We start from the raw sequence: 21,923 nt of genomic DNA on the forward strand, positions 1-21,923 counted from the left end.
TGTGCAGTGCTCTATACACATTACAAATCCAAGAGGAGAGAGTGGTTTCGTTCCTTCATACAGTAGGGCCATGGAGAATGAACGTAGCCACCCTTTAACAGTCAAATCCCAACAGCAAAAAAAAAAAAAAGGGAGGTGGCTGAGAGCAACAGAAGGTACTTTTTTAAGCTAAGAATACATATTTGAATACATTTCTTTTTTAACTAAAGTTTAGTTTCACTTAAAGCGGAGTTCCACCCACATATTTTTATATTTTTTTTCAAAGGCATCTATTCTGCTGTTATTAATGTCATGAATAAAAAAAACGCAGCTGTATTTCCCTTTTTTTTCTAAACTAACCTTTGTGTTTTCTTTCTCTAGCACTTCCATGTTGTTTAAGGGCATGTGAAGCCCACTAGGATTCTTTTCCAGGATAAGGTGCTGCTGGCTACCCAGCATGCACCTCCCAATCTCACGCATTAATCACTTAAGGACCGAGCCTCTTTTTGAGACTTGTTGTTTACAAGTTAAAATCTGTTTTTTTTTTGCTAGAAAAATACTTAGAACCCCCAAACATTATATATTTTTTTTAAGACACCCTAGAGAATAAAATAGCGGTCATTGCAATACTTTATCACACACCGTATTTGCGCAGCTGTTTTTTTGAGTTAAAAAATAAGATAACAGTAAAGTTAGCCCATTTTTTTTCTATATTGTGAAAGATAATGTTACGTCGAGTAAATTGATACCCAACATGTTACGCTTCAAAATTGCGCCTCTCGTGGAATAGCGACAAACTTTGGCACCTAAAAATCTCCATTGGCGACATTTAAAAATTTCTACAGGTTACCAGTTTTGAGTTAAAGAGGAGATCTAGTGCTAGAATTATTGCTCTTGTACTAACGATTTTGGCGATACCTCACATGTGTGGTTTGAACGCCGTTTTCATATGCTATCGCGACTTACGTATATGTGTTTACTTCTGTGCGGGAGCTTGGCGGGACAGGGTGCTTTAAAAATTTTTTTTTTTTTCTTATTTATTTTACCTTTTATTTTTTATTTTTACACTGTCCTTTAAAAAAATTTGGATCACTTTTATTCCTATTACAAGGAATGTAAACATCCCTCGCAATAGAAAAAAAGCATGACAGGACCTCTTAAATGTGAGATCTTGGGTCAAAAAGACCTCAGATCTCATATTTACACTAAAATGCAATAAAAAAATGTAATTTAAAAAAAAATAAAAATTCCCCTTTAAGAGCATTGGACAGACGTCACGTTTGATGTTGCTTCCGCCCTCCAATGCTATGGAGCTGAGCAGGGGCCATCGTTCCCTCACTCGGCATCCAGGCAGTGAGGGGAGTGCACGTGATCGTCTCTGCAGCTACCAGCGGGTCCAGTAAGTGGCAGAGACGACCGGAGCGCAGTGGGGGGGCCCTCTCCCGCCCTCGATAAAAGTGAAACTACCGCAGAGGCCACTTTTATCTGAAAGGGAACCACACGTCATTCCTGAAAATACAGAGGTTATGGCAGCTAGCTGCTGCCATAACCCCGGTATTTAACGTCACAGTACCGATGTACAGGTGCGTTAATTTGCGTGAAGTGGTTAAACATACGGCACAGCGCGATGCTGAGGGGCGGCCATGCCCAGTGACTCCTGGGAATCATATAATGGAGTGATTGCCATAAAACTTCAAATCTAGTGTTATTTCACTTGGGTGGCCCTTATAAACCCACAATTGATTCCGCCTTTTACTTTCTAAATATACATTATTATTTCCACATATTAGTGCTTCCTGCCGTAAAAAAACCCCCCGTGCTCGCCCCCGGGGGAACGCCCGTCTCCTCGGGCCTCTCACAGTACCGTCCAGCCCAGGTTGGGTAATGGTTGGTGAATGCATTTGTATCTATATTTATTTGAAATGTATTAACACTCCAATGTTATATTTCCATTAACAAATTTATTATCATTCACTGTTTATGTAACTGCAGCTATTTGATCTTTTGAGAATTCACTTGGACGCCTCCTGAAGAAGCGGTCAATCCGCGAAACTGTTGAGGGCACGGTCCCAAGTATTCTAATTATAGCCTCCAACCACCTTTGTGGGCAGTTTTAATATGTCATTGTAACCTTGTACTGTTTGTGAGATCTTTATTTTGATTATATAGATGTTTTATTAATTGATGTATTTTTGAATAAATCTAAAAATTTTTACCCACATTTGTATTGTTGTATGAGGTACCGGAATAGTCCAATTATTTCGGGGGGTGGCAGAGGGGGGGACTTTATTGGAGTAGTCCCTACCAATTTCTTTCCCTCCTCCCCCCATTTTTCTCCTGGGAATCATGACACACATCTCCCAGGAGCCAGTGTGTCGCAGAAAAATTACGTACATCGCCGCGGAGGGAGGAAGCAGGAAGAGATAAGGAAAGCCTTGGAAATAAGGTAAGGAAAGAGAAAAAAAAACGCCCAATGCTGTTTTTATGGTCAGTTCAGAAGCGGATGATGTGAAGATTAAAAAGTGGGTGGAACTCCGCTTTAAGGCACATATTTTAGTAATGGTACTGAATAGTAATTTATAAGAACAGTCATTTGTTGCTAAGGCATGCTTAAAACTGCCAAGGTTAATCCTTTCACAGTAGATTTGTTTTTTGCAGCTCCTCTTCTTAAACTCCATATTTGTCTTGTAAAGAGATTTGTTTGAGGCTCCAAGGAGGTTTGGCATTATTGTAACATTGACCACTAGATGGCAGTCTTTTCTTTCAAAGAATTTTTGCATCATATTAAAAAATTAAAAAGAGAAATGCAAAATAGAAGACATATACAGGATTGCTTAGTAGTGCAAATTCATAAACTGTGTAGAATAGCAATCACATTAATGCACAACTAAAAGCAATATATAGTATTTTTTTTTTTTAAGACTGGTGTGTTTTGGTGTGTTATGTACTGTGCAAATTCTAAACAAAGTCAACCAGACAGGGAATAATATAAAGTGAATGATATAAATATGGTAACATTTTATCCTGATGTTTTTGACTGATCAGAAGTATGTCATGTACAGTTTTCTTTATTACGTTTAATTGTGCTCTATCTGCATTTGTCTCAATAAAACAGAAAATTTCCTATCAAATACTTACCATAATTTTCCTTTCCTGATGGACTCCATGGCAGCATACGTATGGGTTAACCCCGCCTCCTCTCCTACCCTTTTAAAATTATTTATTTATAACAGAGACAAGGCCGACATAGCCCGACATGGTACACAGTAATACAAATGGTCACATATGATCGCATTTACAAACCAAAGAGTACAATAAGCATGTCCAGTCGGACGATATTCCAGGCCACAAAACAAGTCCTGTTGAGCACAGGTATAGAGGAATCACATGTAACCCTGGTGGCCACCTCTGTGTCTCTTTAATAGGTATACGATGCTAACAGAAAGTTCCTTCTCGTAAGTGAGAGTGTAGATGTACCAGTTTTGGTTATAGCTTTAGGTGTCGGGGTCCATGCGCCCAGTCCCTTCATTTTCTTTTTCTTTTTTTTCAAGTAGAGAAAGGAAACCCCACTTGTGTGGGTAGAGAGAGCTAGAAAGAATAGTAGGATGGAAATTAGCAAAAAGAAAAAGAGTAGTTGGTCAGAAATAGAGGGGAAGAGGAAGGAAGGAGGAGGGGTTCAGTCCCCTGGACCTGGGGTGTCAGGGAGAGTATTCTTAGGGTACTTACATGGTGTTTTGTGGCCGCTTTAACAGAAAGCGGAAGGAAGCGTGTTGTGTTGGAGAGTGTGCTTTCATATAGCTACAGTGGGATCTCTCAATGTTTGACCCTCGTCCGAAAATATAAAGGTGTTCCATAGCCGCCAAGTTTTAGTGAATGTTTCTTGCCTCTTTTGCGCTGTGAGGATGAGATCCTCCATGTGTTTTATTTCTTCTACTTTTGTAAGCCATGAGGCAATTGTCGGTGGAGATGTGGCTTTCCAGTGGGTTGGAATGCAAGCTTTGGCTGCGTCTATCAGGTGTATAGTCACGGATTTTTTGTATACTTTCTCCGGAATGTCAGAGGCGTGCAGGAGAAAAAATGCAGGGTTATCTGGTATAATGTGTTCTGTAAATTTCTGGGTAACCTCTCTCACTGTTAGCCAGAAGTGGTTTAGGATAGGGCAAGACCAGAAAATGTGCACCAGAGTTCCCCTGTCTGCCCGACACCGCCAACAAAGGTCAGACGTCGCCGGGAAGAATTTGTGGAGTAATGCTGGGGTTCTGTACCATCTTGATAGAAGCTTATAATTTGTCTCCTGAGTTTTGGCACAGATGGAGGACTTCTGGGTAAATCTAAGGATGCGTTGACATTTAGCCGTACTGAAGTGGCAGTTTAATTCCAGTTCCCATTTAATTAATCCCGGGGGACAGAAATCTGCCTGCAGCGTGTTTAGAAGATTGTAGGTTAAGGATAGCGTATGCGTTATGGTTCCTGAAGTGTTGCATAGTTCTTCTAATGTTGTGAGGGGTGTATCGTTGGCTGCTGGGGGATTCAGGGAGTGAAGGAAGTGTCCCAGTTGACGGGACCTTAAGAAGTCCAGGCGAAACGGGCCTGAAAGTTCTGCGATGTGTACCAGCGCCCTCTAGCATTAAAGTGGTAGGCCTGGTGTAGGCCCGTGTCGCTTAGCCCCCGAAAGATCGCATCCTGTATACCCGGTGTAAACTCAGGGTTCCCCAATATGGGGTATAGAGGTGAGTTGGGGGAGGATATGGATGTTTGAGAGATAAGTCGGGCACAGCCTCGTGTTGTGTTACCAATCAGTGGGTGGCATTTTGTTTCTGTTTAAAATAGGATGTAGGGATACAAATAGGAAGCGCTTGCATGAGGTATAGGAATTTCGGGAGAATTTTCATTTTCAGAATGTTACACCGTCCTATCCAGGAATGTAAGCCCGTGTTCCATTGGTTTAGCAGTGTTCTAATTGTTCTTAGTAGGGGTGGAAAATTGAGGTTGTAAAGTTGCGAGAATGTATGTGGGATATGTGTGCCCAAGTACTTTAATGCGGTCGTCGTCCACTTCAATTTAAAACTGGCTTGTAGGTGTGTTAGCCGTGATTGCGGTATCCCTACGCCCATCGCTTCCGATTTGGCAAAATGAATTTCTAAGTTGGAAAGTGCCCCATATGTTGCAAATGCCTGTAGTAAGTTTGGGAGACATAGGGAATAGTGAGTGTGAACATAAGATCGTCCGCGTACACGGACACCTTGTGTTGAGTATGATTTATCGTTATGCCTGATATGTTAGGGTTCATTCGCACATGGCACAAGAATGGTTCTAGTGACGAGGCGAAGAGTAAGGGGGACAATGGGCACCCTTGTCTCGTGCTGTTAGTAATTGGGAAAGATTCAGAGATCACCCCGTTTGCCCTGACTTTAGCCGACGGTGTTGTATATGCCGCTGAGATCCATCTCAACATATTACATCCCAGGCCTACGTGTCATAATGTAGCGAGCATAAATGTCCAATTGACCCAATCGAACGCTTTTTCAGCGTCAGTACCTATAAAGACGCTGGGTGTTTTGGTGCGTGTGGCCAAGTAGAGCAAATTTAGGACCTTAATGGTGTTATCCCTTGCTTCCCTTGTAGGGACAAAGCCCACTTGGTCAAGGTGGATCAGGTGGGGTAGATGGGTTTGTAATCTGGTGGCTATAATTTTAGTGAATAGTTTCAAGTCCGTATTAAGTAAGGATATAGGTCTGTAGCGCCCGCAACAGGTTGGGTCCTTACCCTCTTTGGGGATGACGGATATTTGGGCCTGCATTGTGGCGGTATGTAGTGTTCCTCCCTCGGTAAGCCCGTTCAGTAATTTAATAAGGTGGACTCCTAGTGATGGTAACAGTGTCTTGTAATATTGAATCGTGAGGCCGTCTGGTCCGGGGGCTTTACCTGGTTTAGTACTTGTTATTGCAAGTTGTATCTCGGGTAGTGTGATGGGATCTTCTAGTAGTTCGCGTGTCTCCGTCGGTAGGGTGGGCATGCGGGACGAGGTTATGTAGTCTGTCATACGGTCTAAGTGCGGAGGTGTCGTGTTTAAGTTGTAGAGTGACTCATAAAAGGATTTAAATTCCTGTGATATCTGCTGGGGTAGAGCTACTTTCTGACCTGTCGTTGTGTGTATATATGGTATGTAGGACGCCAGTTTCTGAGCACGTAATGATTGTGCCAGAAGTCTACCGCATTTATTACCCGATTCATAAACTTTCTTACGTGAAATTTGGAGTGCTGCTTTAGCTTTGAAGTTGAGCAGGTCTGTGACCTGTGGACGTACTGTGTCAAGTTCATTTCCAAGTGGACCAGTCGGGGTTTATTTGTGTCTAATTTCTAGTGTCTGAAGCTTACCGAGAAGCAGGGTCAGTTGGGCAGATCTTTGTTTTTTTGAGTCTCGCTCCGTGCTTTATGAGTACCCCACATATTACCGCCTTGTGGGCCTCCCATACCAGGTCTGCGTCACTGTCAGCGTCACTGTTAGTTTGGAAGTAGTTGGTTATTTCCTTTGTCACGTCAGCTAGTACTTTGGGGTCTTGTAGAAGGCTCTCATTAAGCCTCCAAGGTTTCCTTTGGCTTCTGTAGAAGTCAGTCAGGGCATATCTTAGTGAGACCGGAACATAGTCTGACCATGTGATGGACCCGAGTGAAGTATCTTTGATGGCCTGGAGTTGATTGTGAGGAATAAGAAAGTAGTCTATCCACGAGTACGAATCATGGGGGCGTGAATAGAAGGAGTAGTCCTGCTCGCCGGGGTGGAAAAGGCACCAGGCAATTAACTGTGATGCGTGGAGGGCCAAATGTATGGCCTTACGTGTGCCCGGGGTGATGGATGATCTGCTTGTAGAGGTATCCTCTGCCGGGAGCAAGGGGATGTTGAGGTCACCGCCAACTATAAACTGACCTTCGGCGACCCTACAAAGGATAGCTAAATGCTTTTTGATGAAAAGGTTTGCAATGGTCACCTTTACCCCCCCAATCTGACCTTTGAGAAATAAAAATCTACCCATCAGGTCTGTCAATACTTCCACTAAGGACCACGGAAGGTTCGCCGATATTAGAATAGAGACTCCTCTAGACTTATCTTCCGAATAGGTAGAATGGTATACTGTCGGGTAGAATCTATTTTTGAGTATTGGGAACTTGTTTTCCCTGAAGTGTGTCTCTTGTAGTAGGACAATGTCCGCGCGTAAGCGTCTCATATCATTGAGCAGCATCCGTCTTTTTTCAGGGACGTTGAGTCCCTTCGCATTAAGTGTGACAATGGTAATCTCATCCATGTTCGTGTGGGTACGAGGGATAGGGTGTAGGAGAAACAGAGGGAAAGAGAAGGGGAAGAGTTCTAAAGTCAGTGGGCAAGAAGAAGAGAGAGGAGAGTATAAATAGAGTAGGCCCCTGAAGTTGACCACGCCTACAGGGGTGTATGTTGCGGCCGCTGAGGGGGTGTATCCGCAGCGGGCGCTAACCAGCGTAGCTGGGTGTCTAAAATGTCAGCAAGATATTTGCTTCTACGCTCCCCAGTGTCACCTGGGAGACAAGCGTTATCCTAAGTGGGGGTGTGTTCAGCAAGGGCTTTTAGGAGGTCCCCAGTTCCCTCCCGACCTCCCTGGCCTATTCCAAATATGTATCTGTGAGCTATAAGCAAGAAATCGAGTATGCATATTAAAGTAGTGCATGGAAGTTAGAGGCATATTGCTATACCGGTGCATCAGATTATATTAAATACTTTGAACAGTATCAGTAAAACAACAAGAGAAAAAATTTTTCAACCTTCAACAGTCCTAGGCTGACTTCTTAAACAGGATATGTCCCCTCATGGGTCCCCATCCCCCCAGCACCTCCCATGGGTCTCGACCAGCATCCCCCGGGTCTCCCTCGCTTGGCGCCAACGGGGCCACCCGGCAGGGAACAACCAACAAATGATGGGGACGTTTCCTATGTGCCCACCTCTGATGCCCCTAAATTATCCCCTATTTTGTATATATAAGAGAGGAGATACAGCCTGCTACCACATTTGATCCCCTCCCGTACCTCTCCGCCCCTAACCCGCGCCAAAGTCTCCAGTGGTATAGTTTCTCAGTGGTAGTTTTGTCCCCTGTCCCCCCAAGTCCATCAAACAGAACTGCTACTACCGGAACTCACGTGTCTGGCAGGGGTACAGTAGTGTGTCCTCTGTTACCCCGGGGTCCCTGGTTGGAATATCATCTGCAAAACTGGTCCGCGGTAGGCGGGGGAAGAAGTCTCGCATACTTTGCCGCAAAAAATTGTCTCAGCTAAATTACTGGTATCTCCCTGGGGAACAGATGAGTAGGATACCGGGCTTGTAGACCATGGCACATCTGCACGAGGGGGAAAGCGGGACTCCAGTCCTTAGCATCGGAGGGTTGTGCTCTCGGGTGGGTAGGAAGGCTGATCTCCAGTTTTGTCCCCTCTCCGAGTAGCACTCCTAGGACAAGTTTTGGGTAACTGCAAACAACATGGACCGGTCTGTGTTTCTCTGGGGCTCGGGTGAAGACCACAAAGTATCAGAGTTCTGGGTCCGGGGGGGGGGGGGGAACGAGCAAGTCCCATCTGCAGTCATACAGAAACATCCAGCGGGCAGGTAAGACAGTCTAACACTTCATGGTCTCCTACCCCCCAGGATTCAGGGAAAGTACCGGAGAGAGGGGGGGGCCTCGGGTGTGCGGCAGGGAGACAAGGCAAAAGGGGGGGAGGACACGGGGAAGCCCGGACCAAGGAGGACCCATCAACAGAGTAATGACAAAATCAGCCTTTATGGAAAATGTCCAAAAATGGGGACCTTTAGGACTCACGTGATCTGGCAGTTGGTGGAGCTCGGGGACGACCCCGAAACCGTTGAGAACAGGCAGGCCGATCGAACCTGCTGGCAGCTGGGCCCGAACGACCCGTTGAAGGCTGGATCTTCAGTAGCCAGTTGGGTACTGAGACTGGTTCCGCAACGAGAAATGTGAAGAGATCTGGCAAGTCAGCTGGGGTTCAGAGGGTGAAGGAGGATTGCGCTGTATGAAAGGTAACCTCCATGGGATATCCCCAGCGGTACGTGCAGCCATGTCTCCTCGCTACTCCCAGGATCGGTTTCATCAGAGCATAGATCTAGAAAGATCCGGGAGGCTCTGTATACTTGCCCCGTCAAAGTCGAGATCTCCCAGGTCCCATGTTTTGCATAATATGACCTCCTTCTGCGCATAACAGTGCAGACAGCACAGTACATCACGTGGTCTGGAGGGGTCTGTAGATTTGGGGCCCAATGTGCAATCCACTCGATCTATTTCCAGTGATGGTGGTGGGGACTCCATAATCTTGTGAAATATAGCCGTAACCGTCTCTTGCAGGTCTTCTGGGCCCGTGGCTTCAGGGATGCCTCGCAGTCGCAAGTTGTTGCGGCGACTGCGGTCCTCCATTTCCTCTAGATGCAACTGCATCTCCTGTGTCTCCCTGGTGTGGGAGTCATTCGCGCGTTCAAGTGCTTGTACCCGGGATTCCAGTGCAGCAACCACTGTTTCTCTGGAGGCTTCTCGGTCAGTCAGTGTATGGAGATCTGTTCGTATCTCCTGGATGTCTCTACTGTGTTCCTCCTCTATAGGCTGGATCAGGGATTCGATGTCAGCTCTCGTGGGGAGGGCCTGAAGCATGGCCCGTAGATCAGCGTCTAGTCGGCTCTGATTGTGAGTAGAATCCTCCATGTCCATCCAGAAAACAGCCAGTGTCCCTGTAAAGGGGTCCGGTGTCTGCAGAGGTATCTGTGCGGACGTCCGCGCTGTGGCAGGGGTCGGTTCAGTGTGGGGCCCTCGCGGTGCAGCCACAATGGCGTCTGGTGAAAGCTGCTGTGGATCTCTCAAAAAACGGTGGATGGTGAGTTGAGAGGGCTGATGTCTGGTCCCTCTGGTCGATGAACGTGTCCCGTATCGAGCAGGGGTGTTCATGCCGTGCTCACATGGGTGAAAAGTTAGCTGGTGGCCGTTGGAAGTCGAGGTTAAGCCGGGAGCTCCTCCAGAGAACGTCTCTACTCGGCCATTGCTAAGCCACGACCCCTCCTCTCCTACCCTATAGGACCCCCCTCTCATAAATTTTGTCTCAGTGCCAGAGACCGCGCTCCATAACTAGCCTACTTAAAATATTGCGAGGGAACTCCTGCTGCCATGGAGTCCATCAGGAAAGGAAAATGATGGTAAGTATTTGATAGGAAATTTTCAGTTTTCCTGACAGACTCCATGGCAGCATACACATGGAAAATAACTAGTCATACACACCCAGGTGGGCAGCTGCTGAACAAAAAGTTTTAATTTGCACCATCAGCAGACAGGACTTTCAAACCAAAATTAACAGAGGATAAAGAAGCAGGCTCTACACAAGGCTCTACACAAAAATGAGCCATAAAAGTGTTGATTGAGGACCACGAGGCCACCCTACAAATCATCTCAGGGGCAACATGCCGCAAAGCCATCCACAACGTAGACACACTCCTGGTTGAGTGTGCGGTCACCACTTCCAGAGGCGCCAAGCCCTTAGCTCTGCAGACCAGTTGGATGGACTGAACAATCCACTCTGCAGTCGTTCTGGATGAGGCACAATTTCCCTTGTTCTTCCAGCGAAAGAGAACAAACAGACAATCAGACAATTGGAAGGGAGCTGTGGCTTGCAGATACAGCTTTAGAGTTTCTCCCACATCCAGTGGATGTACATTGTTGCTTCCAGACAATCTGAAGGTTGGCAGAACAATCTCTTGGTTCATATGAAAGACCGATGTTACCTCAGGATTTGAGTCAGGCATAGGTATAAGTACCACCCTATCTAGAAAGAACGTTAAGAACGGTTCTTTACAACCAAGTGCTCCAATTTCAGAGATTCTTTTTGCTGACATGATGACCATGAGAAAGGCAGACTTGAGGGAAAGCTCTCTAATAGAGATTGGCCTCGTATACTCTATCCCAGCTTCCAAGAGAATATCTAGGACAAGAGGGAGGTCCCACTTGGGAAATCTTGGATTTCTCTGAGGTCTAAGTCTTAAAGCTCATCGGAAAAGCTGATGGACTAGAGAGTGTCTGGCCCGGGACACCCTGGTGAAGGTGGATAATGCCGACACCTGCACCCTGAGGGAGCTAACCCATAAGGTAAGGTCTAAGCGTGTTTGCAGTAAGCCTAGGATATCCTGAATTCATGGGTCACTGTATGATCCGCCAGTAGCAGACGTGTTCTAAGAACCTCGACCAGACTTTGCCATAGTGCTCATTCTCCTGGCATTTATCTGTCATGAACAGGTGTGACCAGAACCGTGTGATCTGCGACAGAGGACACCAAAACATATATAAGTGAAAATATAATAATTTATTAAAGTAAGTACAACCACCTCCAATATGACACAATGCAATAACCAACCAACAGACAGAGACCCACAAATAACAACAGACAGATAAGTACAATAAATGGGAAATACCAGGATCATAAACAATAACCAGGTCAGGGTCATACACAGCAGATCAGCAGATGGACAGGGGATGTTCCAGAGACATAAATGTAAGCCAGGCCAAGGTCATACACAGGGAGATCAGCAGCTGGGGTAAGGAACACAGGACAGGGAGAGGATGGATGGATCAGACTGCAGGCAGGGATGCAAGGTAACAGGTGGGACAGGATAGGGATCGGGACAGGGAGACAGGATCAGATACATGGGTCACAGGTTCAGGGCACAGGAACAGGTTCAGAATCAGGATCAGATCACAAGCTAGCAGGTCAGGGCGCAAGGAAGAAACCAAGGCAAACATGTGAGTGCTTGCCGGGTATTTATAGGCCTGTGATTGGCCTCAAGTAACACCTGATTGTAGGAGATACTGTCTGCTCCACACTGCCAGGATCCATCCGCTGGTGGACGCCAGTACTGCGGCCCAAAGATGACATAACATCAGCAGGGAAAAGCTCTCTTGAAAGTTCCAAACTGCCAGGAGACACCTGCTGGTGGACCTCAGTACTGCATGCCAAATGACAGCTATTACCAGTGGATGGAACATTTCCTGATATTGTCAGAGTAGAGATGACTCCAATAGGACAGCCTAGGGCCTCAAACCTCCCCCTCCCAAGAACCAGACCATCAGATGTAGCTGAGCCGGGCATGGATGCAGAGTTGATCCCTGCGATAGAAGGTCCGGTCTGGGAGGCAGAGGAACTGGATCCTGAAAGCTGAGCCCCGTCAACAAGGTGAACCATGACCTGTTTGGCCAGTACAGAAATACCGCCACTATTTCCACATCTTCTGCCCCGAATCTTCATAGGAACCTGAGGATGACTGGAACCGGAGGTAACACGTAGGCCCTGTGAAACCCCCACTGATCCATCAGGGCATCTGTCCCAAAGACCTGGGGATAACAACCCCTTGTGTAATATTTCTTTAGTTTGTTGTATGGAGAGGCAAACAGATCGACTTGTGGGCTGACTCCCAGGGTCAGAATCCAAACCAAGACTTATGCATTGGGAGACCACTCATTGTTATCTAGTTGAACTCTAGATAGAAAATCTGATTGCATGTTCTGGACTCTGGGAACATAAACCACCAATATGTTGGATAGGTTCTTCTGAGCCCAGGACATGATCAGCTCCGCTTCCTGTAACAGGGATAGACTGCGAGTCCCCCCCTGCTTCCTTATGTAGGAGACCACCATGATATTGTCTAACCTTAAGAGCACTGACATTCCCACTGTTGGGAGATAAAAGGCTTGTAGAAAGCAGAATGCTGCCAGAAGCTCAAGAATATTCAACACGATTCTGTGAGAGGGAAAACTCCATCTGCCCTGAGCTATTTCGGGGCAGCAATGAGCGCCCCATTCTGGGTTGCTAGCATCTGTTGTGATTGTGACCCAGGCAATGGGGGCAATGGAGTTGAGATTTTTCCATTGCAGCCACCAGAGAAGACTCTCCCTCATAGTCAAGGTTATTTAGATAACCTTAAGAAAAACTCGCTTGCCAGGAAGTGATGTCATTGGCTTTCAGCAACCACACCCACTGGCTGATTTCACAGAATTGAAGTAATTGTGACGGCACTGGATTCTGCAAAATAAAGTTCTCTCTTTTCTGGGTTACTGCTGAGTGAGTTGCTGGTTTAGTGGTCCTGGATTGAGCGGTGTCATCAGTGTTTGAATACATCTGTGCAATTATCCATCCATTGCTTATCTCCATGGTCTTCGGTGCAAGCAAAGGCCCTGGCTAGGCTATAGCCACATGCTGATTTTGCTTGCCATCTGGTAAGTTTTTCTTAAGGTGGTGGCACACTTATTGAATGAACTCACTGTGGTGTTAATTGAAGAATTGATGAATATTACTCCACATTTTTTGCCATATGAGAGATGTTTTCCATTTCTACAATCAAATATTTATTAATTGGACTGTACTAGCGTGGCTTCTTCTTTCTTATGTTTTTTCTGTGTATATCTCACATTGAGCTGCTGCTTATTGGATTTTGGTTTAGTGATTAATTTTAATGATACATTAGCGCAGTTTTTTCCCCTTTATGTAGATAACCTGATCCCTGCTCCCCGGACTCCACTGTTGGAGAAAACCTTTCTGGAAGGTCTCTACTGTGCCCATTTCACCATAGAAGCATCAAGATGACTTGAGCTCTGTTCTTCAGCAGCTGGACTCTGTCCCAGGGCAGCAGAAAAAGGTTGTCCAGGTAATGGTGCATGCCACTTTGTTCTGATCAGGACCACCACCGCCAATATGACCTTTGAAAAAATGTGAGGCAATGTTTAAAGCCCAAAGGGGAGACAGGTGAACTGGAGAGGGATCTGACCTATGAAATGGAGATTCTGAAAATCTTCCGCTATGGGCACAAGAAAGTAAACGTCCTTCAGGTCTATGGACACAAGCCAGTCAAATGTAAGATAGTTAAATGTAAGATAGGAGTGTTTGCTCCTTCTCCTTGGAGTGCTGTGGAAATAAACCTGAGATGAGGGGGCTCCTCAACAACCAAGTGTGTCCTGAAAAGACTGTTTTGAGACTGTGGAGACCTTCCAGAAAGGTTTCTAGAAGAGGAGCGACAGTGTTGTGACCTAGAAGGGTCTCCATCTTCACGTGCCGTGTGTTGTCAGGTAGACATGTCAGGGCTAACAAGAACAAAGCAAAAAAAATAAAAAGAGAATTAAGACCTGGGGTGCAAAGGCAAGCTAGGAAGGTAAAGGGTTAAAAACACCCATTCATACCTGCTGTACAAGGGCTGGCCACATGGGGGTGGTGACACATTCATGGTGAGGATAGGTGAATGGTAGGGGAACAGAACCAGAGGCATAGTTGGGATGCACCAGGACACAGCAAGCAGCAGGGGGGGGGGGGGGGGTTAAATGGCAATCGCATACCTGGGCCAGAGAACCACAGTGCCTGGAAATACTGTCCACAGGGAGTTTAAATTCCCCTCCTGTGCTGATGTCACCAGAGCCATAGTGCGCATGCGCCGATACCCCCGGGCCACCCACGCGCATGCGAGACCGCTGCCGTCTTGTTGGAACCGTGTATGCGCGAAGCCAAGCCTTTATCTCAAATGAGGGTGTGCTTTCCTACGCACCAATTGACCACTTATCTAAAACTTAACCTTTATTATAAATCATAAAAGGTATGTAAAGGACGATAACAGGTATCCCTATAGGGTGAGGCCAATGCCACTATACAGGTGCATCTTGAAAAATTTGAATATCATTAAAAAGTTAATTTATTTCAGTAATTCAATTAAAAAAAGTGAAACTTTTATAGAGATGTGTTACACATATATACATATATTATAAGCATTTCTTTTTTTTTTTTTTGATGATTATGGCTTACAGCTAGTGAAAACCCAAAATTCAGTATCTCAGAAAATTAGAATATTACATAAGTCCAATAAAAAAAGTATTTTTAATATAGAATTGTTGGCTTACTGAAAAGTATGTCCATGTACAGTATAGTATGCACTCTTTGCTTGGTCGGGGCTCCTTTGCATGAATTACTGCATCAATGCGGCCTGACATGGAGGCGATCAGCTTGTGGCACTGCTGAGATGTTATTGAAGCCCAGGTTGCTTTGATAGTAGCCTTTAGCATGTCTGCATTGTTGGGTCTGGTGCCCTTCATCTTCCTCTTGACAATAACCCACAGATTCTCTATGGGGTTTAGGTCAGGCGAGTTTGCATCTCCATAAAGCTGGTCAGCAGAGAGAGCATGAAGTGCTTGGACTTGATAAAACACAGTGGACCATTACCAGCAGATGACATGGCTCTCTAAATCCTCACAGACTGTGGAAAATGTTGCATTTCATTTGGAAATCAAGGTCCCAGAGTCTGGAGGAAGAGTGGAGCAGCACAAAATTCTAGTTTCATGAGGTCCAGGTTGAAGTTTCCACAGTCAGTGATGATTTGGAGAGCCATATCATCTCCTGGTGTTGGTCCACTGTGTTTTGTCAAGTCCAAAGTCAGAGCAGCCCTCTACCAGGAAATTCTAGAGCACTTCATGCTTTTCTCTGCTTACCAGCTGTACAGAGATGCTGATTTTATTTTCCAGCAGGACTTGGACTTGGCAGGCAGCTGCCCACACTGCCAAAAGTACCAATACCTGGTCTAATGATCATGGTATCACTGTGTTTGATTGGCCAGCAAACTTGCCTGACCTACACCCCATAGAGAATCTCTGGGGTATTGTCAAGAGGAAGATTTTAAACACCAGACCCAACAATGCAGAAGAGCTGAAGGCCACTATCAAAGCAACCTGGGCTTCCATAACACCTCAGCAGTGCCACAGGCTGATCGCCTCCATGCCACACCGCATTGATGCAGTAATTCATGCAAAAGGAGCCCCGACCAAGTATTGAGTGCATACTATATTTACATGGACATACTTTTCAGTAAGTCAACATTTTTGTATTAAAAAAACTTTTTTTATTGGTCTTATGTAATATTCTAGTTTTCTGAGATACTAAATTTGGGGTTTTCACTAGCTGTAAGTCAAAATTAAAAAACTGAATGCTTGTAATATATCACTCTGTGTGTAGCGCATCTATATAAAATATATGAGTTTCACTTTTTGAATTGAATTACTGAAATAAATTAACTTTTTGATGATATTCAATTTTTTTGAGATGCACCTGTATATGAACCAAAGTTCGACCTCTGTGGTAATATTGACATCTACCAAGTTAATTGGTGAAGCTTCTCTTGATATACACATATAGACAATATGAGGGTTATTATACCCCCTTACATTCATAAAAAGGCTCCAGGCTATTTAGAGGATATGTAAATTCAAGGTCTACTCACCAACACCAACCGGTATAAAGAGATGGGTATATCTGTCTCTCCTCCCATCTATGAGCCACATATAAGAATGAGATGAACAAGAAAAAGAGAAAGTATACTAGTAAATACTGTCTTACTGAAGATATTGGCTATCTGTCTATCTATATCAGTAAATGCTGTCTTACTGAAGATATTGGCTATCTGTCTTCTGCCCTATGAAAATATCTATCTCTTGGATATGAAATAAGGGTACACTCATCCATGTGGACACAAACCACCACTAATGGACGAGCCCAATATATCACCATATCCACAAAAAAGCTTCCCTGATAACCCAGACTGCATTGACACAAGCAGTAGTGGAACTACCGCCATAGCGACACACGCGGGCGCTATGGGGCCCGCAGCCAAGTGGGGCCCGGTGAGGACAGGTGGCTCTGCGGGTGAGAGCGGGCGGGCCCGCGGGTGAGAGCGGGCGGCTCCGCGGGCCCGCGGGTGAGAGCGGGCAGCTCTGTGGATGAGAGTGGGTGGCTCCGAGGGCTGTCAGGCGGCTCGCTTGATGAGATAGCTGGGCGGCTCGTGTGTGAGTGGGCTGGCCAATCAGGGAGCTGGCAGGCAAGGGCGCATAGAGATGACATCATCTCTAACCGCCCGGCGCCCTCCCTGCATCCCTGCAGTGCAGTTCCCCCTTCACTGTGCAGGCAGCCTCGGGAAGCAGAGAGATGACATTATCTCTCTGCTGCCTGACTTATAATCTGCTGCCTGACACAGCAGGAATGTGACACAGCAAGTGACAATCCGTAATATGTGGCAAGTGACAATCTGTGATGTGGCAAGTGACAATCCGTAACATGTGGCAGGCGACGGGGCAAGTGACAATCCGTAATGTGTGGCAAGTGACAATCTGTGACGTGGAAAGTGACAATCCGTAATTGTGGCAGGTGACGTGGCAAGTGACAATCTGGGATGTGGCAAGTGACAATCCGTAATGTGTGGCAGGTGACGTGGCAAGTGACAATCTGGGACGTGGCAAGTGACAATCCGTAATGTGTGGCAGGTGGCATGGCAAGTGACAGTCTGGGATGTGACAAGTGACAATCCGTAATCTGTGGCAGGTGATGTGGCAAGTGACAATCCGGGACGTGGCAAGTGGACAATCGCCAACATGTTGCAGGTGACATTCTGCAACGCGTGACAAGTGACAATCTGCATCTGGTGGCAGGCGACATGGCAAGTGGACAATACGCAACGTGTGGCGGGTGATGTGGTAAGTGACATTCCCTGACAAGTTGCATCTGGTGGTAGGCGATGGTGGCAAGTGACATGCTCAGGGCTCCCACTGATTCTGCATTATGGTGAGTTGAACTATTTAATTTTATATAACAGAACAGAAATTGGTTAGAAGGCATGGAGGTCAGCAATGTGTGTCCTTCAGGGGCTGCATACAGTATACTGCATACTTTGTTGTTCAAAATTAATATAAGCTGTTGCCTAGGTACTGTGCCACATGGGTGTGGTAATCTGTTTTTCAATGGCATTAGTTCATTTTATTTGTGTGGGGGGGGGACGGCTGTTTGCAGGGGGGGGGCCCATACAACATTTTGCTATGGGGCCCTGTGATTTCTAGTTATGCCCCTGGACACAAGGCATATTTCACCCCACAAAAAATCAAAAAGAAAGGAGGAAAGAGTGTGTCAGGACAAAAATGTGAACCTTAAAATGGATGTAAACCCAATGTCATCCTTTCATTACTACTGCCATAGGGGTTATCCATAAGGATATACATGCCTCCTGCATGTATCTTTACCTGTCAAATGCCTCCCCTCTGTCTGTTATGAGACTTGAAAAACAGCATATTCTGTGGGTGGGTCTGTTGTCTGGAGCTCGGTGGGTGGAGTCGTGATGTCAGTAGACTCCCTGCCCACCTCTACACTCCCCGCCCACCTCTACACTCCCCTTGTCAATATGCATATTCTCCTGTGTATTTCTTACACTGAACTTCTGATATGATCTCTAACATCCTGTGAAAAGACAGGAAAGTAACCACGACTTCAGCATGCCAAATCATGCTGAGGTGTGGAACAGCCAATCCTTGCAGAGCTGCTGAAGAAAGGAGTGGGGGTGGGAATGAAAAAATAATGCATGTCTTAGGCTAGTGCACAGGCATGTAAATCACCTGTCACTCACAGCAAGGGGGAGGATTTGACAAAGTTTTTCTCTGTTTGTCAAGTTTTATCTCACTGTAAAATAAAAGAGGATTGCTCAGAGCTGGATTAACTCTTTGTGGCAAGACTGAGCTCAAATGATAGGAAATCTTATACTCTACATTATGACATAAAAAAAATAAAAATAAAAATTTACATCCATTTTAAAGAAAATAAAGTCAGAAGGTGCTCCCAAAATAAAATTACCCAAGCAAAACATGTTTCACTCTTCAAATAGAGCTTCGTCAGAGGTAAGAAAGTCAAAGAAAAATAAAGAAAATGAGCAACGGACAGTAGCTGACTGTCACATGGTGAAAAGAAAATGGTGACTTTTGTTTGTGTTCCCTCTACTGTATTCATAACCTGACCATCTAAGATGGCCACCGCACATGCTCATTACTGAGGGGAATCCTATCACCATCTTGTGGATGAAAATCAGAACTACAAGCCAATCACTTAATATTGATTGCTCCTATCCCATATATCATTGTCCTGTACATATATACAATTCCTAGTGAACAAAAAGAGATCAAAAGTGAGTTTAGATTATTTTTCTTTCCTAAATACCAATATGATCCACAAAAATATTAATATTAATAAAGGCTATTAGACAATAAATTCAAAGATTTTTAATCACGTATGAAAGGTAGAATTGTGAAGTCCTTATGAAGGCCAGATGGAGCTCTAGAATTAAGACGGAAGATCCATTTCGCTTCTAGTTTCAATAGATGTTTATCCAGCTCACCTTTTCTTGGGCCCAATTTAAATTGTTCTAAGGCCCACAATTTTAATACCTCAGATTTAACACCATGCTTTTCATGGACATGGCTAGCAATTGGTCTATCTCTTTTTTGTGCAATGTCATTTACATGCTCCAATACTCTGCATCTAAATTGTAGCATTGTCTTTACAACATACAAAATGGGCATGGGCATATCATAACATAAATGATTCCCTCTTTTGGATTGAGAGAATTGAAGAATTAAATTGAAGAATGATTGTATTTTGATAATTTCTCCATTTTGGGGGTTCTCAAATTCAGTGGAAATATAGGGGCATGCCTTGCAATGTCCACATCTACGGCTTCCTAATTTCTTTTTTGGGTAGCCATGTGAGAATGACTTTTGTTTTGGACAGTTCCTAAATTACTATGCACTCACATGTCTCTAAGATTACCACCTCTTCTGTATGTGATCATGGGGCTTTTCAGAAGGATTTTAGATAGATCTTTGTCATTATGTAGCATGTCCCAATATTTTTTAATGATGTTGAAGATTTCACCAGATGGATTTGAGTATGTCCCTATAATAGGCATACCTGCGTTATCATTTGTCTTGCCACATTTTTGTCTAAGTAAAGTATCCTTAGGGACAGTGCTCACCTTTTCATAAGACTTTCTTAAGTCACTGAGATTATAACCACGTCTACTGATTCATTTTGAAAGGATACATCAGTAGAGCGGTTTCTTTTAGCTCTCATTAATTGCCCAATGGGAATGCTTTTTTTAAGGGAAGTAGGGTGTTGGCTCTCCCAATGTAGCAAATTATTGGTAGGTTTCCGGTAGATGGTTGTATCAATGGTACCATCATCTTCTCCCAATCTTAAGATCCAGCAAGTTGATACTATCATGGTTAATCTCAATGATGAAAAACATACCAATATCATTATTTAGACATGCTACAAATTCCTTAAGTCTCTCCCTTTAGCCCTGCTAAAGGCAAAAAATATCATCAGTGAAGCGTACCCATAGCAAAATGTGTACAATAAATTGTTCAATCTCTTCTGTGAACACTATGGTACGCTCCCACCACCTAAGAAACAGATTTGCATATGTTGGTGCACAGGATGAACCCATTGTAGTGCCTGCAGGATGAACAGAGAGTGGTGGCCTGGAACACAGATGCGCTCCAGCCACCATGAGAGGCCAAAAATTAGCACCAGGGGAAAAAGGCAGAGGCAAACATAAACACACATAAGTGGTTGCCATGTTATATAAAGGAGGACATGTACATCACCATGGTAATGGCACTCACGCGACCTGCGTGGAGCAAGGAGACTGCTGCATCCGACCAGCGCATTATATGGCCACCCACTAATAGCAGGGCTATCCGGCCAGGCTATCACTTACTCGCCTTGTGTTTGACATATGTGATTATAGGAATGGGCAAAAATTAGCACATTACTATATGCTTATTCCTGCCTGCCCTTATGCAAAGATCAAAAGTGTGCTTATGAACAAGTGACCCAGATGACAACAGTAGGTTGTTTACATGAAGGAAGTGATATAAATGTGAAGAGTACTCCTGCCTTCCAACACGAGGATTGTGGGTTCAATTGCAACCAGTGACATGCATGGAGTTTGTATGTTCTGTTTCTGTCAATTTCCTGTTAGTTTGGTGTTTAGATTTCTTTCCAGAATCCATGGAAGCTTAATCAGCTTACCCCAAAAAGGATGAATGTGCATGACTTTTATTGTAAGGTGAATAGTTTTATGAATGCAATAAATCTATGTATAGTATAGTGGAGATAAATAAACAAATAAATAGATATGTTTTTCCTTGCTGAATGAGCCATAGTTCTTTTAAACTCCAGATGTGTTTATATTATGTGGCTATTTAAAACACAGGTAGCATACCTCATACCTAATATTAAACATGTAGCACCGACAGGTAGTTAAAATAAATCTGTGTAAAGTCTTATTTCTACAAAAATGCAAATATACAGTTATATCTGCAACTCCTTTATTTATTTAATTTTTTTTAGTTAATTATTAATGAATTAAGCAATTGAGGAATTAAGGACGAATTCAGCTAGGAAGATCTTTGGGGCAGATTGGGCTTATAGGCCCTAAAGTGCTGACAAGGAGTTGTGTATCTGTACATATCTGCAGATCTCAGCATAAGAGCTTGTGTACACAGGACTTAGGCAGGCCATAGACGGTGCAAATTTCTGGCGGGGAAGCTATCCTCCCTGGGAGAAGACAGTAATTACTACTAACAGCAATCCCACCCGCTAGCGATAATTGCAAGTGAATCTGGCAGGCTGGTTGTACCAAAGTTGATTGATCAATCAAAAATTCAGCCTGCCTACACACGGTTCAAATATCGGCCTGTTCCTGTTGGACCGGCTGAGATTCAAACCATCTATGGCTGGCCAGCCTTAGGGATAGAAGCAAGTAGACGCAGGAAGATCTGACATGTGTCTGAGATTCTTCTGGGTTGCTTTTGACTTGCATTTGTTTGTTTTATAAATGCATATTAGAAGCAAAAAAACAAATGTTTATGAACACATCCCTGAGGAAGAATTGTGCAAATGCATCTATAAAATTGATCACAGGGCTACATCCTGCATGTTTATTTGGCACAGCCAGCGCCAGGAGGTTAGTAATTTTACCCCAGGCATCATATTCAAAAAACACTGTTATCATGTCTCTCCAAATGCCTAGTAGT

Source organism: Aquarana catesbeiana, linkage group LG02 (genome assembly GCF_042186555.1).
Source record: "Aquarana catesbeiana isolate 2022-GZ linkage group LG02, ASM4218655v1, whole genome shotgun sequence".
Classification (NCBI taxonomy): Eukaryota; Metazoa; Chordata; class Amphibia; order Anura; family Ranidae; genus Aquarana; species Aquarana catesbeiana.